This window comes from Chelonia mydas, chromosome 22 (assembly GCF_015237465.2).
Source record: "Chelonia mydas isolate rCheMyd1 chromosome 22, rCheMyd1.pri.v2, whole genome shotgun sequence".
In the NCBI taxonomy this organism is placed as follows: domain Eukaryota; kingdom Metazoa; phylum Chordata; order Testudines; family Cheloniidae; genus Chelonia; species Chelonia mydas.
The window spans coordinates 16,760,337-16,777,223 of NC_051262.2; the positions used below are offsets into that span (position 1 = coordinate 16,760,337).

Genomic DNA, 16,887 nt, shown 5'->3' on the forward strand with positions numbered 1-16,887 from the left:
GAGCAGTCCTTGCACTCTCCCTCCAGACCCAGGAGGAACCAGGGGAGAAAGCATTGTTAAAGGCTGTTAGTACCGCATATCTCACGGCTTTATTACATCCCAGCACTTCCAAGATGGCATCCAATTAAGGGGGACTTCTGTTGAATTTAATTATATGGGAACATGAGATTTGACAAATAGGACTAGGCAATTGGTCCATCTACTCCACCATCTCACCTCACAATGCCTGGTGCTTCAAAGAAAGGTGGAAATGTAACCACTCATAAGTGTACCTGGCTGGGGAAAAATTCCTGCCGGACCTCTTCAGACATTATCTTCAGCATGAGCTTGGATTAGCCCTCTCTTTTCCTTGCATCACTAAAAATGTTACTATTGATTGTAAAATTATGCAGCTTCTTTTTAAATCCAGCTACATTTAACTTTATGACCTCCTATGGATGCTAATTCCACAGGCTGCCAACATACTGGGTGAGGAAACAATGACTTCTATTTATTCTAGATTTACCTATTAACTGCAGTGAACGGGTCCTTGTTCTCTTACTTCAGTATAGCAAACTAGGGACTGATCAGTTTTCATTCTACTCTTCATAACCTTAATACTTCATATTGAATGCTTTCTAGCCCTTCTCCTTGCCAGGCTAAATAATCCCAGTTCGTATATAGGTTCTATCATACTGCGTATTATGCAGGCTTAATTTTGTGCCAACAATTTTTGCACCTACAATGAATAACAGGTGAAACTGGGAGTCCTTAGACATCTTACTACTGCATTGCACCAACAAATCAGGAGGTTAGTTGTCTAAGTGCTACCAGCCATGCCCGCAGTTCATTGCAGCTGCTTTTTATTTGGAAAATCATGCCCCTAAGTCTGAAGGCCTGTCTGAAAATCACCCCATTGTCTGCTTCTGCAGGTAAGCAAAGAAAGAGGGAGAAAGGGATGCACACGCAGACATCAACACAGATTTCCAGCCTGAATTTGTATCACTTTTGGTTCTTCAAAGGTAAACAAATAGATTGGTGTTTTTCCCCTCCTGCAGCTGCTGAGCTGGTGTGCGGTGTCTTTTGTAGAGAGAGCCCTTTAAAAGCTCTGGGAAGCAGTTCCAGCATTTTCTGTAGGTGCAGACAGATAATTGAATGCTTTCAAAGAACACTGTGAGGCAGGAAAACTTCAATTTTGCAGCATCGCGTTCTCTGCATGGACTGAGCTTTGTGCCTTGGTGAGTTTTTTTTGTTTTTGTTTTTGTGTTTTGCCCTCCTCCGTTCCTCTAGACGTTGAATTGCTCTCTGTGCTTTTGTGGTTTGTCTCTAACAAAGCAGGTAAGGTGGGAAAGGAGAAGTTATTAAAATCTGACCAAAGACTCTTGTAATCTATCAATCGGTAGAGCAGGGACTATTTTTTATCTCATCTGAAATAAAGAAGGAGCCTTTTCCGGGCAGTGATGATGGTCAGAAAGCCTTAACCCACACAGCAGCACAAAAGACAGCTCCAGGCAATTTGTTGGGTTTTGGTGGTTTTGTTTTGAATTTGTTGATTCATAGGCAGAACTAGAGTGATATTTTGGAAGCAGAGAGGGGATTTTCTTATCTCTTCAGTGCTTGCTGGCACAGCGATTAGATCTGTTTGGGTGTGAAGGGAAGAGCTTACTGCTGGCTGGAAATGAGCACCCTGCAGGCCTGAAGCAGCCAGATATTCTCACATCGCTCTTTCAACGCACCCCCAGCCTGGAGTTCCAGGAGATGGGGTAGGAGCAAGAGAAGGAGAGTGGGTGTCTTTACTCTGACTATCCAAGGATCCAGTTACCTTCACAGACACCTCTCACTCTGTGGCTCTGCCTCTTTAGATGTGGATGCTGCACAAGCCCCAGTCAGTAGCGAGTGGTCCAGAAACCCAAGCTCCCCCAGTGTCTGTGGGGTCCATGTTGGGACTGGCACAGGCTGAGGTACATGAATTATTCTGGGCATTTGTCAGGGTCGATGTGGCTCAGCTGACATATTTGACCAGACGCCGTGTTGCTTTCAAGAACTCAGCCCACTCCTGTTGCTGCTGACGCCTCCAGCACTGTAGAAAATACAGATGGAAACAAATCTGTTAAATCCCATTTCGCCAATCCCACTGCCAAGTGTTTATTCCGCTGATTAGACTGCATCGTCTAACCTACTCATGAAGGGCCTATGCCATGTGCCTTCCACTGCTTCAGTAGCATGGTGTCCTGCAAAAGTCCAACAGGCTTCACTGTGGTAACAAAGGAACAATGATCTTGGGGTTAAAGCATCAGACTGGGGCTCAGGAGGTCTAGGCTCAGTTCCCAGGACCACCCCCAATCCCCTGTGTGACTCAGTCATTTAAACTCTCTGCCTCAGCACCCCCTCTGTAGAATGGGGATCAGAATTCTTCTTTTCTGCCACTCTTCAACTATCTTGTCTGTTTGGATTGTAATCTCTTTGGGGCAGGGACAGTTATTTATTGTGTGTATACAGCACCAAACACAACGGGAACTGATCTCAGTGTGAGACTCTAGGTGCTACCATAATGCAAATCAATAATAATAAAATAACATTTCTTGCTCTGCAGCTCCGAACCTCACTCAGTGTCATTTCAGCGTTCCTACTTACACCCCTTTGGTGCACCTCTAAATCTCCTCTCCTTGCTTGGCCTTTATTGCACCAGAGCACACCGAGACCAGGCCTCTGACAGAGCCTGGAATAAGGTCTGCCCGAGAATTCTGAGCGTTGTGTGCTGTCTCTAAGGCCCATCCTGGATATTGTTACTAGAGCCGCTCGGCAAAGCAGGCGTTTATCCTCTTGCTGTATCACAGCATCACAAGAAGGTGAGAGTTGTTCCTGTTCTTAGAACACAGCAGCGCAGGGGGGTGTTTTTAGCATGCTAACATAATTTCCATTTTAATACCTACTACGGCAGAAGAAGCAGCAGGTGTGTCTGTTGGTGGGATGAAGAGCTGTAGAAATGCTCAGGTGAGGGCTACCAGCAGACAGCCACACACAGGATATTTTAAGGATACAATGATTGGATTTTAAAGTTAACCCACCTGGAAGTAGGCTAATTCCCTATTTTAGTTCCCCACTGTGTGTGTGTTGGGGCGGGGGGCGGGGGGGGGGGGGGGGAGGAGAGCGTGGAAGGGGGAGCTCAGAAGTTTAGTGGGTTCTTCACCTTTTGCATTTCAGGGCGGGTGGTTATTCCGTACAGGCGCAATCCATGTAGTTTATTTCTGGACCAAAGAAAAGACCAGTTTAACTCTTGTTTCTGTTGGAAGCGACATTGCTTATGCACAGCCCCATGAGCTTCACAGGGTCTGTGCTGGCCCCTGGAACATCAGTGGGAGTTTTGCATTGAATGACACGATACAAAAATAAATTGTATTGTATTTAAATATTCCTAAAGTCATTTTAGTGCATTTAAGTCTTAATTCATCTTCTCTAAATCCCTTTTCACTACATTAATGTGATCTATTGATAGAAAAATGAATGACGTTACTAAAGAATCTTGCTGGCAATTTTAGTCATAAAATCTTTTTTTTTTTCCCCATTCCCTTTCTCCTTTCCTGTTCAGGCCCTCTTGCTTTCTTAATCTTCTAAGGCTATTCTTGGGTTCCTTGAAGAGGCTTCAAGATGTCTCCTAAATCTTTTCACTGCAGCTAATTTAATATGCGCCAATTTAAAGATGTAATGATGAAGAATCAGGTTTGGACTGGGGGAGTGAGGCCTGTTCAAGGAACGATCTTCTATTAGAAAGAAGGGTGGAACATTTATTAAGGGCTTCCAGGCACGCACGCGTGCACACACACAGGTCCAAATGGAGCATGTTCCTCCCCCGGTCCCCCACCCTAGCCTCTCTATTAAGAAATCTCAATCAGTTGATATTTGAATGCTGGATGCCACCCAACTTGAGAGTTGCATTGGCAGCAGGCCTCAAGTTTCTACCATTCAAGTCCTGAGCAGCCCGGCTCTGAATTTATGCACTGCTTTCCCATTCCTTCTTGATTTATCATTTCCAGCGTGCCAGCTAAGTCATATACATTAATCATCTCAATTTTTAAACCTTCTCCCTTAAATCATTTTTCACACTGGGAGCCATTTGTTTTGCACACTGGAGGGCCCTTCTCTGTTTGCAATGCACATCTCCAGTGAAAGTATGATAAGCTGGGACAATTAGGGTTCTCCTCAAAAGGCTATGCCTCTTTTTGTTAAAGTAGGTAGGTAGATAAATAGATAGCTGCAGAACTGTCCCTCCTGGATTGTTCAATTCTGTCCAGTAACAGGGAACTTGGCAACAAGATAGGATGGAAAAGCACAGAGAGAAGCTGCTTTTAACAAGAGCTGGGAGTCTGAACCAGAAAGCTCAGATCCAAAGACCTTCAAGCTAAGGGCAATTTAGAATCATGTCTGGACTGGAACAAATGCAGTGGGACTGCTCTGGATTTACATAGACACATGACAGCACAAAATTAGACGCCTCTTGTGTAAGTATTCCGATGGGTGTGTGTGTGCGTGCAAGGGAGAGAGGACTGGGAATAAGGATGTTAACAGCCAAAGCTGCCTAGTAGTTCCACTAAGCTGCTTTACAACTGTGCTAACAATGGCTCTTCTCCCCCACCCAACCTCTTCATATCACGCTGCACATTTGGTTAGATTTGGATGGGAGCACTAGGCTGTTACTTCCCATATTCTGTAGGGCTCTGGCGGTGATGCCAGCCAGGTGGTGCTAACAGACAGATGCCTGTCCGGCTCTTTCGGAGGCTTATTTCCCACAGCAGGGCCAGTAGTCTATTACCAGCTGTGGAAAGCATCGCAGAGATCTCTGTATTGCTGAGGATCCATTCCGTGCATTTTCACCACCACCTGCATGTGAATTCCCTTTGAGGGGCAGATTGTTCTTTTCATAAGGGATATGTAAGGAAAACACAAAGCAGGTGCCTGAAGAGGCTCCGACAGTGGCCAGTGCCGGATGTTTCAGAGGAAGATGTAAGAACTCTGCAGTAACAGATGTGGGATAATCCACCGCCATTAGGTCTCATCCTGGTCTCCTAATAGCTAGAGACTGGCTTGACCCCAGAAGCCAGCGTTTGTTGTTACAGTCCGCTGAGTAAGAGAATGAGCGGCGCATTCTCCTCTGCCTGACATGTTGTATTTCCCCAGTCGGGGAGGCTTGCATTTTGCTGTAGTGCCACATTAGCTTTTCTGTATTGCAAATTAGATCTGGCTAATTAGGTGAAGAAGAGGAATCCATTTTAAGGTCTGAAGCCTCCTGGTGTCTCTTGGTAACTAACCAGACCGCTGCCTTTACCGAACTGTTCGCAAACCAAGAGCCCACAAGCAGGGAGGAGAGTGTGATTCAAAATAGACTTGATTTTGTGGTTCTAATCAGGTGTATTCTCTTGATCCCAGCAGCTCAGGGCATTGTGCATTATCCACGCATCCTGGTGTGAAAGGAGCCATTGACATTAGAAACAGAAAACGTCTGTCTGGTCCCATTAGTCTTGCCCCTGGGGACTAGAGTATGATTTGTGCCTACAGTCCATTTTATGCTGCTTGGTCCTCTTGTTTTAAACACTCCAAGCAATGGAAGTTCCTGTGAGCCTCAGTCATTGGCCCACTGTCGATGTATGGAAGGCGTGGACAGATGCTTCTGAGAGGTTGCTAAATGGACAAAGCCACATGTTCCAGCAGACCACTCTCAGCCAGAGCATCTTGTGGCACTCAGGGGGCAGGGCACGGCAGCTAAATACCAGAGTATAGGGCTCAGCTGGGCCTGAACCCAGGAATTTGGTGCCCTTTCGCTGCATGGGATCAGTTTGTTCTGTCCACGGTAAGCTCACCACATGTGGAAAGGGATATATGTCCGCTCATGTGGCAATCTTCCCAATGCCCGGGCACCCAGTGGAATTCAGAAGCAACACATGGAGCAGGGTGGTGGAGTTACTGCCATATATTGCTTTTGTACTATTATTCCCACACGTCCTATCTCCTGAAGGTGGTAATTCCTACCATGGGGCCAGGGTGGAGGCAACCCCCACCATCATTTTTGCCCTAGAAAGCTAGAAAAATTGCTGAAAATGGCAAAAAATCCACCCCACAAACAAAATGTTCATGAACACTCACAAGGCCAAACTGATGGCGCAAACAATGATGGTTAGTGCCAACCAAAATTCAGGCAGAGGATTGAACCCTGCTTCTGGGGTCAAGCCAGTCTCTAGCTATTAGGAGACCAGGATGAGACCTAATGGCGGTGGATTATCCCACATCTGTTACTTCAGAGTTCTTACATCTTCCTCTGAAACATCTGGCATTGGCCATTGTCAGAGACTGGGCTAGATGGACCTTGGTTCTGATCCTGGCTGGCCATTTCTATGTTATTATGATACTGGGTCACAGGATAGAACTCCAAGTGTAACTGAATTCCTTGGGGCAGGGCCCATGCCTGGAACAGGGACAAGCCCACTGCCAGGGTTTAGCAAGTAACAATAATTATTCTCATGGAATGCGGGCCCAGCTGAGAAGACACTGTGTGCTTTGTCTCTAAAGCCCTGTCGCCAACACAGCACCAAACGGCAGTCTGAGCAGAATGGGATCAGTCTGTGTGGGCTGTCCACATCTCCTGCAGTCACTCCGTTCCCCAGTCAGGTGGCATGGAGGTGTGCACACATTGTATGAGTAGAGGGGAGTGACGTTGGAAGCTGGTAATCTAAGGAGAAGCCAAAAGAATGGGAAGATTTCCTTGCTAAGGCATAATCCACTTCAGTTCATCACCTGCCAAAGTAACTGCATCTGAATGGAGACCTGGAGCGTGCAGCTGCCTTTTCCACATCTTAAAGCATCTGAGGCCAAACTCACTGTCTCAGCCCCTCTTCTGACCAAATCCCTCTCCAGCTCCCGACCCTCACTTTCCCTCGCTATGGTTTCAACAGCCATCTCAGGAGTCTAGATCGATGAGAAATCCCAGCCTGGAAGGCTCAGTGGGGGCTACCTAGGACTAGTCACAGGATGACACAGCCTGGTTTCCCATATGCTGCTCTGTAACGGAGTCTGAATCATCGCACTGCTGTGGTGAAAGCTTCCCATCCAATGCACACAAGTCCTCCTTAATGCTCCAAGGTATCTATGCACCCCATGTAAATGCAAGAGACATGGCTTAGCACAAATGTAAGCAATGTACAGATTTGTTTTGACAGCCTCTGAATTATGTTGTAGGAGGGCAAGAAAAGGGAACAAATCAACCGGGGTCTGGGTAGCTTGCACTGTGTTGATTACTGTTTTAAAGGGCCAGCAGCTCCGAGACTTCCAGATTAAAAGGTGCATGTTAGCTGGAAAAGTGTGTATTGGTATGTTTGTAACGGGCTCTGCTCGCTGTGCTGTGCTCTCACATACTGTGTTGGAATTGCAGGTTCAAACTGTGTGCACTGATCCTCGGCTGACATAAATGTAGCTTAAAAATAGAAAGTCAGATGAAAAGTGCAAAGAGAAACTGTAGGCTGTGTGTGTGTTTAATACGAAATATTGAAGAGACAGCTCAGAATGGAGTTGTCGGTGCTTTGGGGGTTTGAGGAAGAACTAGAAGGGTGGATCTGCCACACTTTTTTATATTTATTTGGATAAGAGGGAGCTAATATAGCAGGGAGTTCTTGTGTTTCCAGTGTCGTGACAGGTGGGGAAGAGGGGGATTCTCTTTGCTGATGCATACTCTAAAGCCAAAGTGGGATCCCCATAATCCCATCAGCTCGAAATTACAGAAGGATTTCCCTATAATCTGTGACTTGAAATCTCCTGGATCCTCTCAAACATTATAGTCATTTTCTGGGATATTTAGCATCTATGTGCTAACCTCTTGTTCTTGGGGGGGCGGGGGAGGTGTACATACATGAATGTGTGCGTGTGTGTGGGTGTGCGCGTGTGATTTCTCCACATGAACAGTGCTGCCACAAGCAGTATTGTCCAGACCCATCTGGCCTGACGGGTCATGTAATTTATTTGTCAGGCCATGTGAGTGTCGTTCCCCAGTGACCTGGATTTTCTAGAGACACCCTGGAGCAAAGCCTCACACCTGCCAGCCATACATGATCACATTATCTCGCATGGCTTGGCCGTCAGCAAACCTTGTAAGATTCGAAATGAGTCTCTGGAGCTCCAGGCCATACCAGACCTCTTTGACCTGGGCACCTTGTGCGAACAAGTCCCCTTGTGAGATTCCCAGTACCTCTTCCTCCCATACCAGCTACCTACCCTGCAAGAACAGCCTCCGTCCCAGCTGTCTCCCTCAAGGGCATGGGCCTCCAGCATCTTCTCTGTACTCTCAGCCCATGGAAATAACATACCTTGCTGGTAGGACTGAGTCACCGCTTGACTGGTTCCAGGAGCATCTGTGGCACACCCAGGGGCAAAGGCTACAGCTCAGCAGTGCAGACCATTCTCCAGTGGGCCAGCCTTCGCTACGTTGCACTGTCACGCAGGCGTGTAAGATCCGATTCCACAGCCAGCATTCACCTGCCCCACTCCAGGTATCTCTTATGCAGCACAACAGAGCCAGGCTTTGTCAGAAGCCAGCTGCCAATGCACTGGTGGCTCATCTCTGAGAATCACTCCTGTGCCTCAGACCTGCACAGCCCATTCAGTTCCAAGCAGTGAGCAGAATGAATTTTTCATTCCTTCATGTTCTACTTTTAATTCCTTAGGCATTGGGGATGGCTAGCGTGAAAGGATTTACACGACCCACCACCTACACGACTTAGGCAAGTAAAATAAACATGGGCCTTGAATAATTGACAGGGGGTTTCAACAGAGGGTGGGAAGCAGCCTGTGTGTAAAGACTCCAAGCTGCACGGAGGTCTCACCTGACTCCTTCCAGGGAAATACAGGAGGATCCTGGGGGCTGGTGTTCTAGGAATTCTGCAGAGTTTCTGTCAGACTCTAACCTTTGCAAGTGCTGCAGTTTGGCCCAAACAGGAGGAATTTTAAAGGTTTATTTCCTGGATCCCAGCACTGCAGAAGAAAGCACTTATAATGGCTTCATCTCTGACATAAATCAGCGAGGGACACTTTAGCCTCCGAATTAATCTTGTATTTTTCCTGTTGTATGTTGGACTGTCCCCTGGGATGTTGGAGGGGCTGTTCCAGTACACTCAGCTTTCATGTTGATGGAGCCCCAGGAAGAATCCAGACCTTATGTTACACAGCAGGGCCCCAGAAGGATAGTGCTGCAGTCACTCATCTCGCATGTGTTTGTGGACACTCTCTCCCCCACTTATCCTGTATCTAGAAGGGTTGGGGATGAACTGGACCTTTATTTGTGGATGGTAAGAAGGAGACCCACAAGCAAAGCATCCGCAGCATACACCTGCTTGGATTTTGCTTGGTCCTGTTGCTGGAAGTGGGTCCTGGACCTTGAATTGCTGTGCTCAATAATTCCTCCCCTTCCTTGGTATTTGCAGTCCCCAAATACTTGTAGATGGTTACCAGAGCTTCACTTAGTCAGCATTTACCCTAGATCTAATTCTAAAAGTGTCCCTTTTGTAAGCCAGCCCTTTAATACACTGACTGGTTTCCCCCCCCCAGTTTCTGCCAGGCTATAGTACTGGAATGCCCCAAGGATTCTTGAGTGCCGACATGCCCAGGCACTGCAAGGTCAGGTTTAAGAAGCTGCTGCAGCTGAAAGTTAGCACCTGAGACTCAGTGTTATACAATCCACACCACATTGGAAGGTTTACATTTGTGCCTGATACCTGAAACTACTTGGGAGAGACACGTGTGGAAGGTCTACAACACCCTACCCACACCCCGGGCAGGCCTGTTGCTTGAAAGAGAAGAAAGCTCTTCCGCTTACTGTTTAGGCTCTCTAATGCTTCAGCCATCTACCTAGTTTAGGGCTCAACAAGCTGAATTTCTGCTCCAGGTTAATGCAGCTGCTCCTCAATGAATAAAATGCCTTTTATTCTGCTGCACCCAGAACAGGAGCTCCAAAAATTATCTTGTTTCTTTTTCTTATTACCCATGTGCTTGTTTTTGACAAATTCTTACAAAGAGGAATAGTTTCTGTATCTCTTCTTGTAATAGTTCAACTGGTCTATATTGCTTTATTATTATTTATAATACAGTAGCACACAGAGGGTCTGATCAGGGCACGATACAAACAAATGTGAAGACATAATCCCTTCCCTGCAGAGTTTACAATGGAGAAACAGGATTTTTCTAGCAGATTTCTGTTGATTTCTGTGTGTAGCAGGGTGGAAGGGTTGGGGGAAGCACCAGGAACCTTGTGAATCAGATCATGATATCTGCTAGAGACGCGATCATTTCTGTACCCCAACCCGTAGTTGATTGATTAGAACCATTCGCAAGCTGATGAAAATGTGGTTACGGAGTTTCTGAAAGTTTGTAGGAACACTGGCCAGATTTGAGTTTGGACCTGGAGTACTTTATTTGGTCAAACTAAATGATGATTAGTATTTGTAAGGACTACTATGCTTTGATTTTAGGTGACAGGGCACTGGAATAGGCCATGCACTATCCCTGGGCATGATCACCCTCTGAGTCCATCTTCCCTTGTCACAAGGAAGAAGTGGAAATGTGTGAGAGGGTAATTGACAATGAATTGCTAATTATATTTAGCAAAGTGGGAATGGGCCTTCTCACATGGAAGTCTGCTTCAAGCTCCTTCTTACATGGGCCCCTCAATGTCCTGCTTATGAAGGGGACATCTGCTTTTGGTTACCAATAGATTTGGCAAGAAAATGTCCACCTTAGACTGGTACTCTCGCCTCTGACCTCAGATTATGATATTTGTCCACATTGAGCTATAGCCAACATCCTGGTACACCTAACTGCACAAGAGTGGAACCTGAGGCAAAGCCAGGGGACACTGAACCCTACAAAAGATTCTCCCACCGATGACACCTGGAGCTGTCTCCTGCTTCTTCCCTGGACAGGCCATCCAGAGAAGACAAAGACTCTGTCCACCAGCTAAGCCAAGCCTGAAATCCATCTGTAAGAGAGAGAGGAGACCAACCACCTCCCTGCATGTGAAAGAAGCTCAACTTGTTTGCAGCATCAGAACTAGTTCTCAGCTAAGACAAATCACGTGAGTGAGAGACTGTAAGGAGGCATGAGAGTGCTTTTGTATAGAATCCAGAGATGTGAGTCCTCCAACATTCCAGCTCTGTGTGTGTGTGTGTCACTGAACTATTCCCCCAGATAGACACTAACCCCCCTGATCTGTTACCTAATTAATAGGAAAGTGTTCTGGGTTAACAGCATGTTATTCCAAAGCTGCTAAGTGCCTGATTTAAGAATCATTTCTACATCTGTGTAAAAGTGTCAGAAAGATGCAGACACTGTATTAATGTGGGACAGAGAATAAGCCGAGTAAATAACATCTAACCTGGGTGGTATGTTCAGAGAAAATTCAGGTAGAGCAGCAAAGTGGGAAGGTACAAAGAAATCATTTAAAGAGTTCTACTTCTTAAAACAAAGGCAAAAGTCAGCTTCTGTTTTTGGTAGATTCTGAGCTCAGTTGTTGGGATTGAAATAAAGGTGTTTCTTTACTTCCCGTAAAGGATTGAAGTAATTCTTAGGTTAACCTTATATATTGATTTACTTATTCATTGTAGTAATTGGGAGCCTGATAAATTGAACCATTGCTCTATTGATTGACTTTCAGTTGCAACCTGGATTTGATTATTGCATTGTGTTATATTTGATTAGTTACGGGAAATTAGAAGTACAATTAGCTAGTGACATATTTGCTAACCTTCATATTTGTTTGCTTATTCTTTTAATCAACCCATAAAAATACACTCAACTGGTTACACTCTCAAAACCTCAACTCCAGAAAGCAACCTTTTTAGAGGTAAAGGTAAATACACTGAATAGCTCCTGGACACACTTTCATTATTCAATTAAAATCCTGTTACCACCACAGTTGGAAAGGTTTTGGCTCTGAATCATCTCTAGCTCAGACTGCTCGAACCAATAACTTCTCTCGGGTATTATGGCACTGCATCAGGACGTGCAGGGCAACATGAGATATATAATTAATGTATAAGTAAGTGGGGGGGGGGCAGGGGGGTGAAGGGCAGTTACCAAACTTCTTTTGTGCTTGAGTTTGAATTTTGGACAAAGTTTCATACACAGGAATTAAAATCTCTATTTTAAAGTACTTCTGATCAACAGCATGAGAGGTACAAGGAGGCTGATGTAAATACTGGCACCCACACCATGAATAACATGACATTCTTATCGCTTTAACGTGCATCCTCAAACACAGGGACTTGTGAGAGATGATTTAATTCTTAACATGAAGCAGACGTAAGGAGATTTAAAGGGATAGCTATCAAACATGCACAGTAGAACTTCATGAGGATTACTTCTTCTGAGTCCACATTCCCTATTTGTCATACTCAAATTGCTGGTTTATAATTTCACAGGCTTAGGTGAGTCAACAGCAGAAAACAAGGCAGGGAACAGTTGAAGGTTTATTCCCTGCTTGCAGCATGCAACTCAGTGTATGATTGAATTGTTTGAGTGTTCAAACTATTTTTTAGGTACAATGTTTGTATAAATTCAGACCCTTGTGAACCAATCCTCATTTCCAAGAATGCTGTTGCTGTTTGTAATTATTCACCACATAGTTTCTCTGAATAATTATCTGCCTATTCTATTTTAGCCAACTTGTTCGCTCAGAATAGTTTGAATTTGCAATATTCAGTACCTGTGGTGTGCATAGTCACGTATTATTTCTACTCTCTTTGGCTGGCTCAAAGTTTTTTAACTTTAGAATAATGAATGACAAGCAACATTCATAATGAATTTTTGGTAGAATAATCAATTAATTAAACTTTTTGGATCTGTAAGTGTGTGAATATCTGTTAGTGGACCATATACTCATGAATAATATTGCCCCCTGACTTTTAACATACTGAACATGGTATTTTTGTTTGGAAAATTTTTTGTGAATCATAATTCTTGCACTGTTTGACAACAGCTCTGGTGTACTGCCTCTGAAGAAACTGTAGGGGTTTGGTGTTGCGATGGGGGTATTCACTCTCCACTGGAAAGGAAGGGGTTAAAAAGAGTCTAAGGAGGCTGTGCAGGGGGCAGCCAATTGGGGACAGGCTGCACAGAGCAACCAATCAGGCTCAGTAGGCTCACATAAAAGGGACTTACAGGGCAGAGTAGGGGTCCAGGAAGTCCCAGGAGAGAGGATTGTGTTCCTAATGGATTGCATGATGGTAGCATCTTGGGCAGAGCAGTTGCTGACAAGGACTGGGAGAGCAAGAGGGAGCTCCTGACTGGCTGCTGGGATGTGCTGGCTGGAGGCCCTGAGAGAAGAGCGAAGAAGGTGCTGGGGCCGTGGGGAAGTGGCGCAGGGAATTGAAGCCGATCTGGCAGAGAAGTTAAGGAGGGCACCAGGAGGCTGCTAGTGCCACGGGTCTCTGCCACTGGGAAAAGTCTGGACTATAGAACTGGGAGATATTCCCTCCTGCCTGGAAGGGAGAGAACGTGGATGGTGACATGGCTGGTGGGCTGAGTCTTGAAGAGGACACTGTGGGACTTTGGACTGGGGTGGGTCTGCAGGCAGAGACAATGGGAGAGGCACCACCTGGAGAGGGCGCAGCAGCTGGCGAAGCTAATGCCTATGATGGCCAGTGGGAGGCGCTGCCGTGGTGAGTGAACTCTGTCACAGGTGTGTGTGAGACTGTGCATATAAGCATGTGTGTCAGTGCACATGTGAGTGTTTGCATGTGAGAATGTGTATCTCTGCGTGTGTTTGTTTTCCACTGGACATGGTTACAGAATTGCAGGACACGATGCTCGCATTGTAGTCTTAAAAACCCACTGACTCTTGGGACAACTATGAAAAACACTTTACTAAGAGACAAATCTGCTGCTCAGTTTCCTGTGTTTTCTTCTTCCCTGTCTCTATTTCTACAGAGATATTTGCATGAAAACAATTCTGTTTTCGCCTACTGCAGCTCCTTCCCCACCTGAACACTTAATCCCCCTGCCTGTGAGCTCCAAGTGACCTGCTGCAATGTCCGAGACGGTTCAGGCCTCAGGTTGGGGAAATAACCTGCAGTGGGAGCAAACACTTAAAAAAACAAAAAACACTCCCAAAGATGATGGCAAAATTGTTCCTAAATTGAATGTTTTTCCTATTTTTCCATGCGGTGTTTGCAGCACTTTAAGATTATCCTCTCCTGGGGGCTTCATAAAAGCTGTAAATACTCTGAATTGCTTTCAACGCTAGCCCTATGAAAGTTCAGTTCTCAAGGAAATATATGTACTAATATGTATTGCCATCATTATTTGGGAGACCTAGGTGCAGATGCTTTTGTGTCTATGAAGAAAAGATTGCTGATTGCTAGTGTTTTGCTAAATGTTAAATACATCCAGTCTTTGTAGTTCACAAGAAATTTTTTTAAAGATAAACTCGAGTGGCGACTCCAATCCAGTGGGTCCCAGCTCCAGGGTTTATTTAGAGACTGAATCAAATTTTCATAAGTGACTTGAGAGCATCCGTCCTATTGTCAAAACTGACCTAAGAGCCTAAGTCTCACTGGAAGTTAATGGGAGCTAGGTGCCTGACCTGCTTAGGCACTTCTGATCCAATGGAGCAGATTCACAGCTGTTCACTTCACTGCCTGCCTATGCCATGGCTGGATTTGGCCTTCTGGATAGGCTATTTAGGGGCAATACTCCGTACGCTGGAAAGGGAGAGTAGATACCCCTAAGAACAGCTCTCTTAAGGTCTCTCCGTGTGACCTCTCTTAATGAAGCAGAAGTTTTTATTATTGTTGTATCTATTTATGAATTCGTATAGTGATAGAACGTAGGCAACTCAGCCCCATTGTGCTAGGCCCTGTACAGATATGTAAAAAAAAAAAAGGCCGTCCTTGCCCTGATTTAATTCATTTGTTTATTTGTATGTCCATAGCAGCTGAACAGCTCAAAACGCTAACGCATTAGGCCACACAGCCCCACTGAAATATAAAGTGATTATCCCATTCTACAGATGAGGAACCAAAGCCACTAAAGGACTAGCTAAGGTTACCCAGGGAGCGTGTGGCACAGCTAGGACAGAACCCAGGTCTCCTGACTCAGGCTTTTCCCTTATCCACAAGCCCACCTTCCCCTGAGTGTTCAGCAGTGTATCATTTGAGCTACCTCCATTTCCTGGCATTGGAGCTCAGAAATGTTTCAGAAATCAGGGGAAAAGTGATGGGAGCATTTACTGCCAGGCTGCATTTGCAATAGAGTTACTGAAGACTGGTTACTCAACCATGTGGAGTCAACAGCCGCCCATGCACCCTCACCATCAGGTGTCAACACAGCTACCCAGTCAGCTGTCTCTGGGTGAATGTCGACACTGCAGTCAGAGGAGTAACTGCAGCATATGTGAGTGTACCTGAGCTAGCTTGGATTGAGCTGGCTTGCTAAAAATAGCCATGAAGCTGTGATAGCATGGGAGGTGCTTGGAGCTGAGGCAAAATACTTTTCAAATAAAGGTGAGACTAGGTGAAATCTGCATTTTTATTTAGTTTTGTACTGGTGACAGAGGAAAATTCCTTTAGTTTGCACACCCTGCCCTCCCCCCTGCCAAAAAAAAAAACCCCTCCCCACCCAAAGTGATGACATTTTCACTTTAAAAAAGGCCGGCTTTGTCATTAAAAAGAGCCCATTTCTGCATGGGCATCATCTGTTCTATGCACAAGGCTGCTGGACACTCCGTTTTTCAATTCAGAGCAGCTGTTTTGTAGAAAATCGGTTGTCTGAGGGGAGGTGAACTTCCCCCAGATGAATCACGCAAAAAGCTTTGAGAACAATATCCCACTAATTTTTCACAGCTCTCGAGGCAGAATGGCTGCATGCTGCTCATTGCAGCCAACTGCCTTTTAAGTGCCCTGGCCATTAGGCAATAGCAGAGATGCATATTGTCTGCTGACAACTGCCCTGGCTGTTTAGCTGCATATTTAGGAGTTTTAATCAATTTTAGTGTGTTTTTTTTTTTTTCTTCAGCCATATTTGGAAATTGGGTGAAACATCCCAGTGCTTGGCAATGAACACAGGTGACAAATGTGATCTCAACAGCAGCTTTCTGTGTAGGTGGGCAGGCTCTTAATCACACACACACACGCACAGATTAAGTGCCAGCATGATTTTTGTGGGAGTAATATCAGGAGGCATCCACCCCATACTGACTTGGAAACGCAAGCAGCTGAGCACTAGCAAACTCAGTACATGTGTTATAGCACATGGAATTTTTGTGTGTGTCTGCCATGCAGGCTGGGAAGAAATAGCAAATGCTCCCAAGCATCATCTTTGAAGCTAATGTCTTTTTTGTGGAGGAGTAGAAGACACTAAATCCAAGCCACTGGCCTGCATTGGATTTCAGCAGCACGGCTATCAGCAAGGAGTAGCCAAGACTTGAAGCATGGTGCTGAAGAAATTCTGATTCTACTTAGACCTAGATATCTAAGTACTTATCTGGTGCCCATCACCATGGTACCTAAGCACCTCACCATCTTTACTGTATCTATTGTCAGAACACCCCGGTGAGGTCAGGCAGTGCTATTATCCCCACCTTACGCAAGGGGCACTGAGACACAGACTTGCCAAAGGTCACACTGGGATTACCTAGCATAGCGGGATTGACTTCATGTCTCCTGAGGCCTACACTAGCACCCATGTTTGCAGTGATTTTCCTCTTAAGGTGCATTAGCAGCTCTGAAGGGGGTGAGGGAAGTGAGCAGGACTAGAATCAGGAAACACCAGGAGATTTATGAGGTGGAGAGGGGGACCCTGGTTTCATAAACTTCCCAGTACTGGTTTTACAGATCCAGAAGTTGAGAGTGTTTGGGAAAGCTGAGCCGACCCTGAGCT

General features: G+C 45.5%; 1 long non-coding RNA gene across 1 annotated transcript in view; it reads left to right on the forward strand.

Moving 5' to 3' along the window:
* Positions 1-771: 771 nt before the first annotated feature.
* The window catches only part of LOC122463568, a 64,738-nt gene continuing 48,622 nt past the window's right edge, over positions 772-16,887 (forward strand). The window contains exon 1 of the long non-coding RNA XR_006287045.1: positions 772-1,217. This is a non-coding gene — a long non-coding RNA (uncharacterized LOC122463568). The remainder of the gene's footprint in view (positions 1,218-16,887) is intronic.